Genomic DNA, 18,901 nt, shown 5'->3' with positions numbered 1-18,901 from the left:
TTACTATGTTTTCAATCCCAGTGCATGCATTGGTTCCTGCTCCAAACCTTCTGCTACCTTCATTACTGGCTTCAGAACTCACTATCATCAGGGCAAGATGCGCGTTGTTTTCCGTCTTTTACTAAGAAAATGGGCAATGAGGCCAACTTGGATTACAGCAAGCAAATTTAGCACTGCTTTGGAATCAATTTGATTGGTGGAAAGAGGCACTGACATCAGAGTAATTCAAAGGCAATATAATGTGAATGGTGGAAATTTGGAGAAGAAAAACAAACTGCTGGAAGTGCTCAGCAGATCTGATGGCATGCTTGCAGCGAGAGAGAGAGATAGACAGAAAGATGAAGAAAATAGAATTTAAGTTTCAAGCCCATGACCTATCATCTGAAAAAATTCCAAATGCAACAGTGATTCTGCAACTGGTACACTAAGATGGGACAAGGAAAATAATGTATGGAATGTGATATGGCGGGTGGTGGAGATAAGAGAGAAAGGTTTGTGGTGCAAGAGTGGTAATGAGAGCAGTGAAGATGCCAAGGATCTGTCTCGTGGGCAGTATACCTGCCAGCCCAATGCAACTTAAAGGAAATAAAAGAGAAATGAGAAAAAAAGCAAACACAGAACCAGAGGCAAACATGGGGGCAGAGGTACGATCTAAACTTGATGAACGTATCATTGTGTTACAGCCTAATTTCCCATTCCTCTTTCATTTCTTCATTGAGTAAAATCCAAACCAACTTAGTCTTGCCTCACAATGTGCAGTTAATCTTACAGTTGAACATTATATCACCCTAAAGATGCACAACTGTATGAAGAGATTGATGGGTCTATTCCTGATTTATGTTTTTATGTTTACATTTTGATGTGGTGCTTTCAACGTCTTTACTATTCTTCTTTTTGCTTGTGCACTTTTCTATTATTTTACAGTTTGATTGCTTCCTAAACACATTCCTGTTTCTTGCTGATCCTATTCTTGCTTGCACAAATTTCTGTCACAGATGTCCATTGACACTTCTGTGATATCAATTGCCATCTTACCGCCAACTTGTGTCCTGTTTATTCTACTTGTGCATTGCCATTGAGCTGTTGTGTGCTAACATTTCTGTTTTTGTCTGTTTCAGGAGAATATGTCCGTGGACCAGAGGTATGGCATGACCTTACCCCTTCCCCAAAATAACATTATGATTTTGCATGTTGAAATGTTTGTTTGATATTAGAATGTTAAATATTTTGCATTCCTAGTAATAATGAAGAAGACTACCAGCCAAAAATAACAGAAGGCAGTCTGACCTTGGGAGCATTTAAAGGACCGACCCAATATCGAGTGTGGAAACAAGTAATAGAAATGCTTAACCCCGGTATGGTGGTTATATGTTCTTTGTCTTAGCTTTCAATATCCTCAATAAATATGTATATGCTCAGAAAACCAGGTCGGAGGATAAAAATCTAAATATTATTCAGAACCACATTAAAGAAGAGTAGCATGTATTTGGTGAAACTCATTGTAACACAACCTGAATCATAGAGTCATTAATACAGAAGAGACCTTCTGTCCATGGAGGAGGTACCACCAAAGGTATGCTACCACCTCCCTTAGTCTCTCTTTCTAGCACTGAGCCCATACCCTTGAATATTATCACTTTTCAAGTATTCGTCCAAGAGCTTCTTAAATGGTGTGAACTTCCCCGCCCGAAATAACCTGCCAGGCAATGCATTCCAGATTCCCTCAACGCTCTAGGTGAAAAACAAACCTTTCCTCAATTTCCTTCTAAAGCTACTGGCCTTCGGTTTAAAATTATGCCACTTGCTATTGAACTTTCAACTAAAGGGAACAACTGCTTTCTATTCACCTTAAACACCCCCCATAAACTTTGACATCTTTATGAACCCCTTCCCTTCAACCTTCTGTAATGCAGAGGAAAGAACTGGAGCTTATCCAGTTTTTCTTTATAGTTGGAATTTTCCTTCCTAGGCAACATCCCGGTAAATCTCCTTCATATCTCCACCAGTACAATTACATCTTTCCTATCGTGTAGTGCTCAGAACTACACACAGTACTCCCGCTGTGGCCTAAGTAGAGTTCTGTACACCTCCAATATGACCTCCCTGATCTCAAAGTCTATGCCGTGACTGATAAAGGTAAGTAACCCGTATTTATTTTTAACTACCTTATCAACCTGGGATCCGTGGACAAGTATCTAGAGAATCCTCTGTTCATCCGAGCTTCATAGCGTCTTGCTCCTTTATGAGCATTTGCTTTCCTTGTTCTTTCTGCCAAAATCTATCACCTCACATTTGCCATGACTAAGTTCCAACTGCCAGCAATCTGCCCATCTGACGAAAACATTTATGTCCTCTTGTAACCTACCAGCTTCCTCCTCACTGTGAACCACCCAACCAATCTTTGTATTACCTGCAAACTCACTTATCATCGGTTCCATCCATGCATACCACATTCTCATTTGCTTTGCTTATATATCTCAAACAATAAAGGACACAGCACTGATCCCCGTAGAATGTCACTGCATGTCATTTTAATACCCAAAATTATAATTAAAATTCGATCAGTTTTATTAATCCATGGATAGAAAAGATTAATCCATTCTTCAAATCTATCGTTGAGGGCGAGCAAGTGAAAAATAACAGCCTCACGTTTTAGAATGGTAGGAAGAAGCTTTAGGCACGAATCTGTATCTGTAATTGAAGGAATGATTATAAAAATATACGTTTAGACTGGAGAATGCGGGGCAAAAGTGAAAATATTTCCAAACAGAATCATGTTTAAACACTCAGTGATCCCTTTGTTTCCAAAGTGCTACTAATATTTATTAAGGTAAATATTCCGACTCCAGGGCTCAGAAGAATTATAACTGGTCGTAGCCATCACATAATTCCAGTTAAACTAAAAAGAGATCAGTAGCCAATGTAGTTGGGGCAATGTAGTACTATAGCTGGATGATTGAGTAGGTTGGAGCAACAGCATGTTGGGTCACCTTCAGATTGAGGAAGCAACTAGTGGGGTGCCACCAAGGTCAGTGTTGGGATCTTAAATATTTGCAATTTATATTAATACCTTTTTTAAGGGATCAAACTTTCTGCTGACACATACATAAATACAAAAAGAAAAGCAAATTGTGAAGAAGTAAATAGTTGTCAAATGGATATCAATTGGTTCAGTGACTGGGCAAACAAAACTTGGTCGATAGAATTTTATTCTCTTTGGTGAGATCATAAAAGCCAAATATTATCTAAATGAAGAGAAACTGCAAGTATGTGGTACGGAAGGATCTGGGTGTTCTTATGCATAGATAAGAAAGTGTTAGAGTGCTGGTATATCAAACATTTATAAGGCAAATGGACTGTCGACCTTTATTGCAAGCTGAATGGATTATAAACGTAGGTAAACCTTACTATGAAGTACAGAAGACTGGTGAGATCCCAGTTAGGGTATTGTGTACCAGTTTGATCCCCTTGCTTAAAGAGCAATCCATTTGCATTACGGGCATTTTAGAGAAGTTTCACTCAGCTAATTCTTGAGATAAAAGGGATATCTTATCTAAAGAATTATTCAGTTGGTTGGGCTTATACCTTTTGGAGTTCAGAAGGATGATAAGTATTTTTAGTTAAATATGTCTGACTCTGAGGTGACGACATGTAAGATGCTGGCAGACCTATCCTTCCAATGAGGAATCTCAAGGTGGCACAATTTGAATATAAGTGGTCGCTAGTAAAAGAAGAAAACGAGGAGCATTTTTTAAAAATCTCTGAACGTGGGAATTTTTGAGTTCTTTTCTTCAGACATCAGTAGAGGCTGGATATTGAGTGTTTTCAGGGATGCGGTAGGCAGATCTACGATCTACAAATGAGTTAAGGATTTCTGGGTGCATTCAGAAAAATAGGCCGAATGCCAATTCCTGATCAGCTGTAATGTCATTGAACAAGAAAGTGGACTCAATCGGACGAATGATCTTCCCCTGTTTTGTTATTGTGAAAGTAACTGCAGCTACAGCTCAGTTTAAAACGTGCAAGAGATGAGAAATCTCACTTTCAAGTCAAATGCATTGAACCAACTGATCCTGTACATGGTGTATATACCAATAGAAAGAGGCACCATTGCTTTGTAACTGCAACGACTGCTACATGGTGTGTGCAATGTTTAAAATTACTCGCATCTGTCTATAATAAGCTAATTCTTTTCTTTCATAGACTGTGCAAAGATGACGAAATGAAGTACTTTTGATTTGACTTGACCCCATTCTGACTTTGTAAAGCATAACAATGTCCTGAACACGAAACGCTATCCAGCTGGTCTTTCGGAAGCAGTTGTCTATTACCTCGCATTGAAGAACCATGTAGAATTTCAGTCCCATCCTATCCATCCGTATGTAGTCTACACAAAATCACACCGGAATGCCTGTTCAAACCTTGCATGCTAACTTCAATAAAGAACGTGGGTGATATCCGAGCTTGCAATCTCGTTTTCATTTGTTTTATATGAAAAGTATCAAATAGTAACCGAAAACGTTAGGATTGTGTGATTCGACTCGGCGGCGAATTCGTAAGAAATGTCGACGTGATGCACGACATCTCAATAGTTTGTACTATGGTGAATACCAGTTAAAATGAGCTGTCAAATCATCTAGAGTAATCAATTAACGAACCAATTCTTAAAATGAAATTAGAAAATGAAAATTTGCCAAGTTAAATTAACATTTCGTGTTGGGAGAGGCTGGGGAAGTGAGTGACAGCGGCACCCACTGAACCCATGACCTAATCTGTTTGGAAGGGCTAGGGCAGCAGATGCATCGGAACACTAACCTCAACAAGTTCCTCTCCAGGCCACACATAATCTTGACTTGGAAATGTATCTTCAGCATCAGTGGGTCAAAATCTTGGAGCTCTTTTGCTAACAGCATTCTAGATCTAAATGCATCCCAGGGATTCAAATGTCTTCTTCTGAAGTGGTGGGTCGCCGGTTTGGAGAGTTGTGTGAGAGATGAATGACATGCTGTTGCCATGCTCCTTCAGTGGTATAAGGAATACATAAGTGCTGAAACTGGTACTTGTGGTACCAGTCAACGAATAATTTTGCCTGGATGCTGTCAAGATCCTGAATGCTGTTGGAGCCGAATTCCTCCATTCAAGTGGAAAGTATTCCATCAAAAGATGAACTTCTGTTTTGCAGGACTGGACAACAGATATTGACTTAGCCAATAACGCCCGCATGCCACGAATGAATAAAATAAGTTTTCCCAGAGAGTTTATTACTTTGATTCACGTTTCGAAATATTTGCAAAGTGTGATGGAATACTACACACTTGTCTGGATGGATGCAGCTTCAACAAATCTCAAAAAGCTTGACATCATCCAGGATAAAGCTGCTCTCTAGATTGGTACCACTTGCCACAGCCATCCACTCCCTGCACCACCGACGCTCAGTAGCAGCGGTGTGAACTATCTACAAGAGGCAGTGCAGAAATTCACCAAATACTCTCAGACAGCACCTTCCAAACCCAGCACCATTACCATCTAGAAGGACAAGAGCAGCAGATACATGAGAACATCACCGTTTGCACGTCCCCCTCCAAATCATTCACCATCCTAACTTGGAACTATATCACCGTTCCTTCAATGTGGCTGTGTCAAAATCGTGGAAAACCCTCCCTAAGGACACGTTGGATCCAGCTGCAACATGTAGACTGCTGCATTTCAAGAAGGCAGTTCACCACCACCTTCTCAATGGCAACTATATAGGGCACTAGGTCACTCAGTGGTTAGCACTGCTGCCTCATCAGCACCAAAGACTCGGGTTCAATTCCTGCCTTAGGTAACTGTTTGTGTGGCGCTTTCCCATTGTGGGTTTTCTCCCACAATCTAAAGGTGTGCAGATTAGGTGAACTGGCATACTAAATTGCCCAAGCTATTCAGGAATGTGTAGGCGAGGTGCATTAGTCAGGGATAAATAAAGGGTAGGGGAATTGGTCTGGGCGGGTTACGCTTCGGACGGTCATTGTGGACTTGTTGGGTCGAAGGGCTCTGTTTCTGCACTGTACGGATTCTAATACCTAGGGGCTGGCAATGCAATGTTGGGCAGCCAGTGGTGCCCAAGTCCCACAAGGAAATAAAAGTATTGAAAGCAATGTTGAAATATTTCAGATACACTATGAGAGTCAGTCAGGTGCAACTTTAACGTGTATGTACACGCCTATCAACTAACATTGCTGTCGTTGAACAGTTGATGTGCTGATGCACGTTTGCCTTCCTGCTGAAGCTCCTGTGATGAAGATGGAAAATGCAATTAAAGCGAGAATTTGCGTGTGATTTAGATGCGATTTTGCAGTTGTGATTATATCATTGGAAAACACTCAGGGACGGCTGATGGCGAGTATCTCTGCCGCTAAACCATGGATTCTATATTTGTGCCTCACCTCAAGACTTGATAATCGAAGAATTTGCGCTAATCACAAAACTTAAGCCAGCTGAGGATCAAACCGCCAATGCCAATAACAGGCGGTGATGGGAGTAGGAGGGAGATTTCTGCCACTGGAGCCTTCGCTATCATTCTCCCGATTACACGTCGCATACTGTCACAACAATTCGAATTCCCGGAGCAAACTGGGCTCATCTCTCCCACATCTACAATTAAACGCCTCCCGCAATCATGCTTCCTGACCTCAGTCCACTCTTATTTCAAGCCACAGGACAGGGAGTCTCGGATATCAAATGACAGAGCACTTGATCGAATGATTCCACTGTTTTGCACTATCTTCTTGTCCATTAAGTAAATTGCTGCGCGGTCTTCAGGTTAGGTTTGTTACAAAATTTCTCACCTCACTTTTCATAGAATCCCTGTGGAAGCAAACCCATCGAGTGGACTCCGAAACAGTATCCCACCCATACCCACCACCCCAACCCTACTCTATGCCAGCAGCAGTTGCAAAGCATGAAAACAGAGCCTTCAGTCCAACTAATCCAGCAGGCCATTTCCCAAACTAAACTCGTCCCAATTGCCTGCGTTTGGCCCACATCCCTCCAAACATTTCCTGCTCATGTACTTAGCCAAATGTATCTTAAATGTTGTAATTGTACCTGCATCCATAACTTCCTCTGCCAATTCATTCCACATACAAACCATCTTCTGTGTAAAATAAAGTTGCCCCCACCCCCGTGTTTTTTTCACCTCTCATCTTGAAAATATGCGCTGTAGTTTTGAACTCCCCCACCCTAGTCCTTGCTATTCACCCTATCCATGCCCCTCACGATTTTATAAATCTCTATAAGGTCACCCTCAATCACCTACACTCCAGTTAAAAAAACGTGCCAACCTATGAAGCCTATTTCTGTAACTCAAATCTCCATTCCTAGAAAAATCCTGATCATTTTTTTCTGAACTTTCTCCAGTTTAATGATATCCTTCCTGTAGCAAATCTACCTTCCTTCTCAGTCTACCTGCATTGCAGTCTACTTGGGTTTCAGCATCGACAATGAATGGCTCTTTTTGAAATGTAAGGCTTGTGCTTTGTTTGTAGTGTCATATTCAGTGCAGTTAGTGCAATTAAACATGTTGGACTATAACTTGGTGTTGCGTGATTTTTTTTATCTTCAGTGCAGTATCCATTGAAAGATGTCAGGCCAAACCATTCTCCTGTTGCAGAACTCTCTCAACAATCCAACAGAGCAGTCAGATATATTCCATCATCGAATTCCCCACTAATACGTCGTTACTATGAACGTCTAGTTCCCAGATATTGTTCGACAGCAGCCAACCAATCGTGGGACTGCTAATTTCGCTCTATGTCTCGCCTAATGCAAATCCTTAGTTACGAGATTAAGGGCTGATTAGGTTGACCAAACTACATCCCCAACAGTTCAATCCGAGTGACACAACAAATTTACCTTATAGCCTACTCAGCATCCTACCAATATGGCAAAGGCTGAAACACCAGTGTAAATTCTATTGTCTTTTCTTGGTGACTGTGACGTGGAAGGAGCGAAAGAATTCAGGAGCGATGAGCTGTGATAGCCGCTATCAATATCCAGAATCTGAAGCTCAGTGCAGTTAAATGCATTAAATCATGCTTACACAGTGGAAATTATTTAAGATGGTTATGATTTCGTCAAAAGGGATTTTTTTATCGGAGCAGTCGAGCAAAGATTCAATGCAAACACGGGGATGTACCGCCGCCTTAAGGCTGTTTCTCGACACTACAGCCAGCACGGGCCTGGCAGAGAGCCGGCACAGATACAACGACAGATTACTCGTAATCTCCTTTTGCGCGCGTTCCATCTTCTGATGCATGGTGGGGCAGGATTGGGGTGGTGGCATGTGGAGACGTGTTGGGGCGTGCCTGGTGGCGCTCAGTGTGTGGTGACTCTTACAAATACAGTTGTGTCTAGGTGCATGATGGTAGGCATAGCGGTGAGGATGAGATCAATTGCCTCGCCCCTCCCACCCCCCTTCCCCCGACTGATTTGGTGCAGCCGCAGTCTAACAGTTGTGTGCTTTCGGACTTTACTAGCTTGGCCAGACAAGACGCTACGTGGCTACTCAGAGTGAATTAATGTTCCTATCCAAAGTACATTCTGTTCCCCTTGCTACTCTCAAATTGTATTCAATATGAAGGAGTATTGATTCACAAACTCAAGTGGGTGGAATGGACATCAGTGATAATCAACACAATGCTTCCCTTCTTGTGTTTTTTTAAAGATATTTTTATTAGAAATTTAATATTTTGACAAATTTACAAAAATAAACAGAACTTTCAAGCACAAACATTAATATAAAAATAGATCTTAAATATATAATCATCAAAATTCAAAGGAATGATACTAAAGAAGAAAGAAAAACAACGAAACTCAGTTAACTACTAATCTAATCCACAATTATCCAGAGTGTATAGTTGAGTCACTTACATCCTTCAAACAAGAGAAAATGTTCTCTAATACACTCATAACAGTATAATAAAAAGGAAACTATTTCCAAACAATAAGAACAAAAAAAATAAAACATGTTTGAATGGAGATCCTCCCCCTTGTTCTCAGGGGGCCTTACTTCCTTTCTAAAGGTCCACCATATCCTCTCCCAAACAGTGTCCCACCCTTGACCCGGGCGGTCCTTAATAGGATTTAGATATAATACCGAGCTAGAGTTAACAGTGAGCGCCCCACCCCCACCCCCACCCCTCCCCACCCATACCTGAGTATATCTGATAGCATCAATGCCACGTACAAACACACATAACTATAAAATTACAACTCCAACAGATTACAGTTAAGTATAATAACATAAAATAGCAAGGGAAGACAACCCTGCTCCCAGAAGCAAAAGTAAAGTAAAGTCTCCACTTCTCCCCACGGAGTGTGGAAGAGGCAAGCCAACATAAATTGTCTCTTACGATTTATTTAAACGAGTCTAAAAGTTCCTTAGCCTCTTCTGGTGATCTAAAATTATACTCGGATCCTTCGTGGGTAAAGCATAACGTCGCTGGGTAGCGTAAGGTGTATTGAATATTTAAGTTCCTTAGACATTTCTTCACCTCATCAAACGCCTTCCTCCTTCGTGCCAAAGCCGGGGAGAAGTCCTGAAATAACATAATCTTGGATCCTTCATGGATCATGGCTTTAGGATCCTTTCCAAGATTTCTGGAGGCATCCAGGAGTATCTGCCTCTCCCTATAACTCTGCAGCCGGAACAGGACCGGGCGTGGGCGCTGGTTTGGGCCAGATCCGCGTACTGCGACCCGGTAGGCCCACTCCACCCTTACCCGGTCAGTTTCAGCCCCCAGGTTTAAAAGCTGGGGCAGCCATCGCTCCAGAAATACTACTAACTGTCCTTTCCCTTCTTGTTCAGGGAGGCCCAGAAGACGGATATTCTTTCTCCGATTTCTATTATCCAGGTCATCCATGTAGATTTCAAAGGCCCTGACTCTCTGCTCCAGAGCTCGCACCTGTTCTGCAGCTTTTTGTGCTGCAGCCTCGGAGGTCGTGGCCTTTAGCTCCGCCCCCTTCACTCGGCCCTGTAATTCCTCGAGAGCCTGACTGTGTTTCTGCAGCTTTTCTTCGAATGCATTCCATCTCTGTCTGGATTCTGCGATGAAATTGACGAGTGTCGTTTCCAGCCTGGCAATCATCTCTTCAAGGCCTGTTTTTACATCAGCTGCAGCCGGAGGAGGAGAGGAGGGTGGGGGCGGGGTCTTTGTTTTCTGAGAGCTGCGGGATCCCTTTGATTTACTCATTATCCACTTAATATTAAACTGCTTAAATATAATAGTAAGCAGCTAATTAAGGTTAGAAAATTTTTTTGGGTGGTTTGGTAAATGTGGTGGGGGTGAGTAACTCACTTTACCCAGGTTTTGGGAAGAGCTCTGTAAACTCAGACTTGCTGAGTCGCCGCCATCTTGGATCTCCTCCCCCCTTCTTGTGTTTGACCCTGATGTCATAAGACTTCATTGGGACTGAGAGTCAAAGTCAAAGTCTAGATCCCAGGAATTTCTAGTTGTACGTAGCAGGTTAGGAAGTTAAGTGAGAAGAAAACAAAGCTAACATTTCGGGTCTGCTGTTAGTTCATCAAAATCTTTCCAGCCTGCAGATCTGTCAAACCTGCTGAGTTTCACCAGCAATGTCTGTTTTTTGTTATGGATATACGGAAGCTGGATTTCTTGCTGAGGGAAGTTCTAACTGTAAAACAGATTCTTGAATTTATTCCACTGCTATAGCATTAAACATTTGGGAAACTAATACCCAAAAAACGTAGAGATCATTAATAATTTCTGCAATCGGAGCAATAAAATGATTTTAAAAATCACGAATCCTAGGTAGACCGGTGGAGAAGGAAGTCAACTTAACATTCCAGATGTGCGCACGGCACCTAGACTAAGAGGGCGTTAGATCGACAAAGAAAACATTGGGAACAGAAGTTCAATTGTCGACTGTGTTTTACAAGATTAAATGAGCTGTAAATTGCAGGAAACCGGGTATTTTCCTGTCTGTAATATTTCTCTACATGCGCAAGGTGCCGCTACATCACAGTGTGAGAGATGAATCAACTCAACCCAAGTTATTTCTCGTAAATGGGCATTACATTGTTGAATTTTCTTCCTCACTAGATAGTGGAGATTGGATCTTTAAATTTATCCATGGTCAATTTAAATATATTTTTGAAAGTATAATTGGGGCGACAACTACATCAACAATGACTATTGAATTTTGAAGGATGCTCGAATGGGCCTATGGCACTTATACCTCGCTCTTATGTTTTACAGAAACTCTTTTGAAACTCCAATTGCATATATAGATTGGAGAGGTTAGGAATGTTTTCCTTGCAGAAAAATGAGAGGATTTGACAGTTATTCAAAACCAAAAGACAGAATGGATAGGGAGAAATGCTTCTACTGAGGGGACGACTAAACATCGAAGGACATAGATTTTCAGGTAATCGGCAAAAAAAAATCAAGAGCGACACGAAGAAAATCCTTTCCATGTTGCAAGTGCTGGGAGTTAAAATGCACTACATGAGATTTTACTGAAAACAGATTCATTTGAGGCAACAGGGAATCGCAATAATAATAATGTGACCTCTGTTCAATTTTCCCTTTCGTATTCACAGACTCTTGAGCCACTCCCAGACTCCACCAACTGTTGTGTCCCACCTTCCCTTCCCAGTAATGTCTTTCTGAAGTGAATCCTTCCATTCCCAGGACACAACCCCAGAGATCAAATTCCTTGGGGCATCAGGAATTGATTGTTTTTTTGTCTCCGAACCTGACACTTGTCCTGTCCTCAGACAGGATGAGTGGGGAATTCGCTGTGTTCGGATCCAGAGTCAGAGTGGCTGGAGCTGCGGGAGGTTAAAATACAACAGTCAGTAGTTTCTTTGATGTTGTTGTGATTTATTCAATCATGCATGTTTTATATGGCCAGCTGAATCTCTAGGATGTATTGCCGAATCATTTGATGTACAAGGGCCAGGGACAGGATGGGATGGACTATTGTGAGTGAGCGGGTGGTGGTTTAAGTTTTGAGGCAGTGCGAGTTGAGAATGAGGCAATGGATGTTTTAAGGTGGGATGGTGAATGAGAGGGAGATGGATGGATGTGTGTGCAAGAATGCATGAGTCACGAGAAGATCAGTTGTAGGTTTGAGATGCCAGCCAATGTTACAAAAAAATCCAATCTGTCAGAGCACAAATACTCATGTCCCTAAACCACCTTTGATTGAAAATCAAAGGCCAAACATGAGACAATGCCCCAGATTAGATTTAGTGCAATCATGTTAATACATAAACACATCGAAATACAACAAAATATTCACCACATACACTCTGCAAAGATTTATTTCATTTAGTGGTCGAGATGCTAACCTCCAGAAATTAGTCTTTAATTGTGTCTTCAACAAATGGACTTTGACCAGCTACCTCTGTGTTTCTTGACAATCTGGCGTCAGAAAAATTCTGAATGCTTCCAAGCCAAGGTAACGAATGGTTTTGAAGGGAATGGCTATGGTCCTTCTATATAGCAATGGCTGTTGCTTAGAAGGTGCTGCCGAAGGAGCTGCTGTAAATTTCTGCATTATATGTTGCACGCAATGCTGCTATTGTGCATCAGTGGTAGAGTGAGTAAATGTTTCTAGATATGATACCAATCATGTGGGTGACTCATCATCAAGCTTCTCGAGTATCCTTTGGCCAATGCATCATAATAGTCTTGGAGATGCTTTGCTATAAAGGCTGAAGGGATCCTAGGGGTATTTTCTAGCCCGCTCAAGAGGCTCCAAAGGCAGCATTTCCTTCTGCCAGGGGTGCAGGATTGAATAGCAATCAAGTGAATATTGAAGATGTACTCAGGAGGTGAAAACATTAGGGATAAGAGTTTCAGATTAAGATGGATAAGCTAGCTTTGCAGTCACAATCTCAGAATCCATTCATTTGGATAGAAGTACGTTTGAACGTATTCAGGGCTGCAATCGGCAATGTGGGATCAGAGTGTCAGTTGAAAAAGACTTTGTATACAAAAGCCCGATATAGTGGAATATCAGGGTTTGATGGTATTTGTATGAGCAGGATGTTTATTTCAAGTTCAAAGGTTCATTAGAAAAGTGACTATATTTCAAATATATTTTCCTATAGCGAGTTTTCGGTTATTCAGTATGACAGAAAATATATATTTTTCTATCTACTACAATAATTTCCATGTGACGGTGGAGGGGAGAGCTGTGAATGAAATCTCTTTAATGCTCCTGGGCACTCTCTGGATTTACATCCCCACACTCCATTTGCACCGTTAAATAGCTACTGCACAGTGAATTGAATAAGCAGAGCTTTAAATAAATTTGAGAGTGAGGATATTTTTTGGAAGGGATACATAGAGTTACACAATACAAGTGTATGACAGGATTGCAGATCAGCTCTTTAGACAAAGAAACCTGTGTACAAACATTGTTACACGGGTCTCTATTAGTTTGATACGTAGAGCTGAATGATTCAGCCACGTGCACACAGCCGATGCCACAATATACGAAAACCGTGAAATGCATGGCTTCACCAACATACTAATTGAATCCAGATATCAGAGAATACTCTTCTCACCTGAATTTGTATATGATGCAAAGTAAAATCAGTTTTACCTGGCTTAATGACACCTATCATTTCTCTCCATACTATGTACTGTAAAGTGGCTTTGAATTTGGAAGTACACGGCGCATCTTCTGCCAATGACAGGATTTGATGATGATCACGTACTCTGCAAACATGAAATGGTTGGCATTATAAATTGAACACAAGCAATGTTCTGCATTGTTTAGAAAATTGCTGAGATTCAGGATAAAAAGCATTTCTTACCTTCTCTTTCGAAAAAAATTCTTTCTGAAGGAGTTCTAAACACACAGTAAGTATAATATGTAGACAAGTTCGTGAAGTGAGTAAACGCAGAGCAGAGGGAATTTAATACTCGGAGTTGGTAAGTGGGTCATTTTGGAAGGGAGAATGCGAATCATAGAATCTCTACAGCATGGAAGTAGGCCATTCAGCCCATCAGAACCACACTCACCCTCACACTGCAATCCACCAAATCGATACACTTTGGACAAATTAGCATGGCCAATTCACCTAACTTGCACGCCTTTGAACTGTGGGATGAAACAAGAGCAGCCAGAATAAGCCCACACAGATATAGAAGGAATGTACAAACTTCACATAGCCACTAGAAAATGGAATCACACCTGCATCCCTGGCACGTGGAGGTAGCAGAGCGAATCACTGAGTTACTGCTCCACTCTGACGACCAGAAGAAACAACACAAGTGAAGGGGCAGAATTTTAAATGAGGGAGGGGACAGCAACAGGGGAACTGGAAGCATAGAAACATGGAAAATAGGTGAAGACCAGCAAGACTGCTCCACCATTCAATGTATCATTGCTGATATGCCAACTCAGTATCCTGCTCCTGCTTTGTTCTCATACACTTTGATCACTTTAGCCATAAGAACTATATGTAACTCCTTCAAAACATTTAATGTTTTGGCCTCAACCACGAAAAATCATCAAGCTAATTGACAAAAATGCCGTTGGAGTGTTTTTAATGACGATAATTCAGCAGGCCTGAGCATCTATTATTTATGAGCTCATCATTGTTCTTTGCCAGGGATGGGAGCTACAACACTTTACCAGTAACATCCATATGCCATGGGCATATGCCATTCACCAACAGAGACAAATTCCAAAGAAATGCGGAAAGATGCATTGAATGTAAATTAAAGAAAACAACTGATGTGCGGTGGAATAAACTGTGGCAGCAGCATAGAAACAACAACGACCCATTTAGCTGCAGGACTAATTAAGGGATTAGGGTTTCGTGAAGAATTTGGCTTACTTATAATACACAATGCAACTATGGAGACTTGAATACTTCAACATCATGTGAGTCGGCTGAGTGTCACTTGACAAAGCAATACACAACAGGGTATGAAACAGTGTAGATATAACACACTTAATGTTAATTTCAGGACAAATGTAAAAGGCTTTATTTAGCTTATGTCCATTTCATAGAACCACATTTGGAGAATTAACAACTTTCAAAATGGAATACAAATATGTCTGTACTCGCAAATCGTTATATCCTGCTCAAACATTGAGAGTAGCAGAAAAGCAAAGCAAGACTGGATTAACTTCAGAAAACTAGAGAATAGAAAAAAAGTAGTTCTGTGCTTTATTAACTTTGATACAATTCATATTATTCTCAAAGAGAACCAATTACACTTCAGTAACTGCAACTGACGAACACAATCGCATTGAATGTCTTTGAATAATGAGTGGCATAGACAGAGTCAATACATGCAGACATTTCCAAAGGGTAGGATTGATTGGTATGAGGAGTTATAGTTTGAAGATTTAGGAAGAAAGTCTCAAGGAGACGTCAGAGGTAGGTTCTTTACGCAGAGAGTTGTGAATGTATGGAATGGGTTGCCAGCTCTGGTGGTGGAAGCAAAGTCATTGGGGGCATTGATTGTGTGCACATAACAAGTTAACGTCATGATTAAAATAGAACTCATTTCCATTTTAAGAACAGCGTTCTCCACTTGGTCAGGAACCATCTAGGCAAACTATAATTTGCAAGTAATAATTTTGAGCCTAGAATCCTAGTTTTATTATTTACTTTATATATTGTGAAATAAAAAACAGTGTTCAGATAAAATCAAACTAATCCAACAAACAGCGCTTCACTGCGATTTTCCTACTTGGTTTCTCGCTATATCAGCCATGGAGATAGTCAGGGCTGCAAACGCTGGAGATTGGAGTCACTTTGCTGCGCCACAGTACGGGAAATCAACAATACCGGTTCGGTTTCCTGCTGGAGTCCAAACTGTAGTAAAGTTCTCGCAGGGAGCTGGACGCCGGTGCATTGGTGGTTCAGTGGTAGAATTCTCGCCTGCCACGCGGGAGGCCCGGGTTCGATTCCCGGCCAATGCATGTAAGCCTGCTGTCTTTCAAATGCTGCACAGTATAACGGAGTTCGGCCAGTTGCGAGGTCTGTTTCGCATGGCTGCCGGCTCGCCAATTTCCTGAGGGCGGGAATGTGTTCACTCCGCGTGTGGCTTGCAACGGAAATCTCTGCCTCACGCCGTTCTGCAGGTCCCATTTTCTTGATGGCATAAAGTAAAATCGACATCGTGAGATGACCGATGACCGGCCGCGATCCCAGAATGATGGGCGAGACTCCATACTCCGAATGAGATTAGAGTGGTGCTGGAAAAGCACAGAGGGGCAGGCAGCATCCGAGGACCAGCAAAATCGACCCCTTCATCCAAACATCTTCTGCTGCTGCATCAATGACCTTCCTTCTGTCATATACTCAGAAGTGGGCATTTTTGTTCACGATTGCACCACTGACAACTCCTCAGATACTGAAGCAGACATTGCTAGGTTCAAATGCAGAAAGCCAATGCCCTCTGACGAACGCAGTCGACTTTCTTTGTGCTAGATGTGACTCCAACCAGTGGATAAACACAGATTCTAAACCTACTCAGTTCTTCACAACAGAGCGTCATTGATGTTCTAGCATTGAATATCTTTGAATAATGAGTGGCACAGACAGAGTCAATAGCCGGAGTCATAGATTGAAGATATGAGGAGGAAAGTATCAAGGAGACGTCAGAGGTAGGTTCTTTACGCAGAGAGTTGTGAATGCATGGAATGGGTTGCCAGCTCTGGTGGTGGAAGCAAAGTCATTGGGGGCATTGTAGGAACTGCTGGACGTGCACATGGAGAGCAGTGAGTTGAGGGTTGCGTAGGTTACATTACATTAGGATTAAACCTCGGCACAACACCGTGGGCCAAAGGGCCTGTTCTGTGCTGTACTTTTCTGTGTTCCACGTTCTATATTGTATTTGAGGCTGGTTTGGAGAAATGGTTGGTATGCTTCCAAATCCAACGGATGGGCAGGAAAGTGAAGTTGATCATTAACTATAGCGATCAGGCTTGATCTGTGCGCTATTCCTACCACCATCTCTATGTTCTCGTGTTTATAAATATGAGTTGTGCAGATTGTGTGCACATAACAAGTTAACGTCATAATTAAAATAGAACTCATTTCCATTTTAAGAACAGCGTTCTCCACTTGGTCAGGAACCATCTAGGCAAACTATAATTTGCAAGTAATAATTTTGAGCCTAGAATCCTAGTTTTATTATTTACTTTATATATTGTGAAATAAAAAAAACAGTGTTCAGATAAAATCAAACTAATCCAACAAACAGCGCTTCACTGCGATTTTCCTACTTGGTTTCTCGCTATATCAGCCATGGAGATAGTCAGGGCTGCAAACGCTGGAGATTGGAGTCACTTTGCTGCGCCACAGTACGGGAAATCAACAATACCGGTTCGGTTTCCTGCTGGAGTCCAAACTGTAGTAAAGTTCTCGCCGGGAGCTGGCCGCCGGTGCATTGGTGGTTCAGTGGTGGAATTCTCGCCTGCCACGCGGGAGGCCCGGGTTCGATTCCCGGCCAATGCATGTAAGCCTGCTGTCTTTCAAATGCTGCACAGTGTAACGGAGTTCGGCCAGATGCGAGGTCTGTTTCGCATGGCTGCCGGCTCGCCAATTTCCTGAGGGCGGGAATGTGTTCACTCCGCGTGTGGCTTGCAACGGAAATCTCTGCCTCACGCCGTTCTGCAGGTCCCATTTTCTTGATGGCATAAAGTAAAATCGACATCGTGAGATGACCGATGACCGGCCGCGATCCCAGAATGATGGGCGAGACTCCATACTCCGAATGAGATTAGAGTGGTGCTGGAAAAGCACAGCGGGGCAGGCAGCATCCGAGGACCAGCAAAATCGACCCCTTCATCCAAACATCTTCTGCTGCTGCATCAATGACCTTCCTTCTGTCATATACTCAGAAGTGGGCATTTTTGTTCACGATTGCACCACTGACAACTCCTCAGATACTGAAGCAGACATTGCTAGGTTCAAATGCAGAAAGCCAATGCCCTCTGACGAACGCAGTCGACTTTCTTTGTGCTAGATGTGACTCCAACCAGTGGATAAACACAGATTCTAAACCTACTCAGTTCTTCACAACAGAGCGTCATTGATGTTCTAGCATTGAATATCTTTGAATAATGAGTGGCACAGACAGAGTCAATAGCCGGAGTCATAGATTGAAGATATGAGGAGGAAAGTATCAAGGAGACGTCAGAGGTAGGTTCTTTACGCAGAGAGTTGTGAATGCATGGAATGGGTTGCCAGCTCTGGTGGTGGAAGCAAAGTCATTGGGGGCATTGTAGGAACTGCTGGACGTGCACATGGAGAGCAGTGAGTTGAGGGTTGCGTAGGTTACATTACATTAGGATTAAACCTCGGCACAACACCGTGGGCCAAAGGGCCTGTTCTGTGCTGTACTTTTCTGTGTTCCACGTTCTATATTGTATTTGAGGCTGGTTTGGAGAAATGGTTGGTATGCTTCCAAATCCAACGGATGGGCAGGAAAGTGAAGTTGATCATTAACTATAGCGATCAGGCTTGATCTGTGCGCTATTCCTACCACCATCTCTATGTTCTCGTGTTTATAAATATGAGTTGTGCAGATTGTGTGCACATAACAAGTTAACGTCATAATTAAAATAGAACTCATTTCCATTTTAAGAACAGCGTTCTCCACTTGGTCAGGAACCATCTAGGCAAACTATAATTTGCAAGTAATAATTTTGAGCCTAGAATCCTAGTTTTATTATTTACTTTATATATTGTGAAATAAAAAAAAACAGTGTTCAGATAAAATCAAACTAATCCAACAAACAGCGCTTCACTGCGATTTTCCTACTTGGTTTCTCGCTATATCAGCCATGGAGATAGTCAGGGCTGCAAACGCTGGAGATTGGAGTCACTTTGCTGCGCCACAGTACGGGAAATCAACAA

General features: G+C 42.0%; 2 non-coding genes across 2 annotated transcripts; both read left to right on the top strand.

Annotated features, from left to right (window-relative positions):
• Window positions 1-15,886: 15,886 nt before the first annotated feature.
• trnag-gcc (transfer RNA glycine (anticodon GCC)) lies at window positions 15,887-15,957 on the top strand. The gene has a single exon. It is a non-coding gene; the product is annotated as a tRNA-Gly (tRNA).
• Window positions 15,958-17,426: 1,469 nt separating this feature from the next.
• On the top strand, window positions 17,427-17,497 carry trnag-gcc (transfer RNA glycine (anticodon GCC)). Its single transcript has one exon. It is a non-coding gene; the product is annotated as a tRNA-Gly (tRNA).
• The last annotated feature ends 1,404 nt before the right edge of the window (window positions 17,498-18,901 follow it).

This window comes from Hemiscyllium ocellatum, chromosome 35, assembly GCF_020745735.1.
Source record: "Hemiscyllium ocellatum isolate sHemOce1 chromosome 35, sHemOce1.pat.X.cur, whole genome shotgun sequence".
NCBI classification, from domain to species: Eukaryota; Metazoa; Chordata; class Chondrichthyes; order Orectolobiformes; family Hemiscylliidae; genus Hemiscyllium; species Hemiscyllium ocellatum.
Note: the sequence above shows the minus strand (reverse complement) of the source record. Positions and strands in the feature narration are given on the sequence as shown.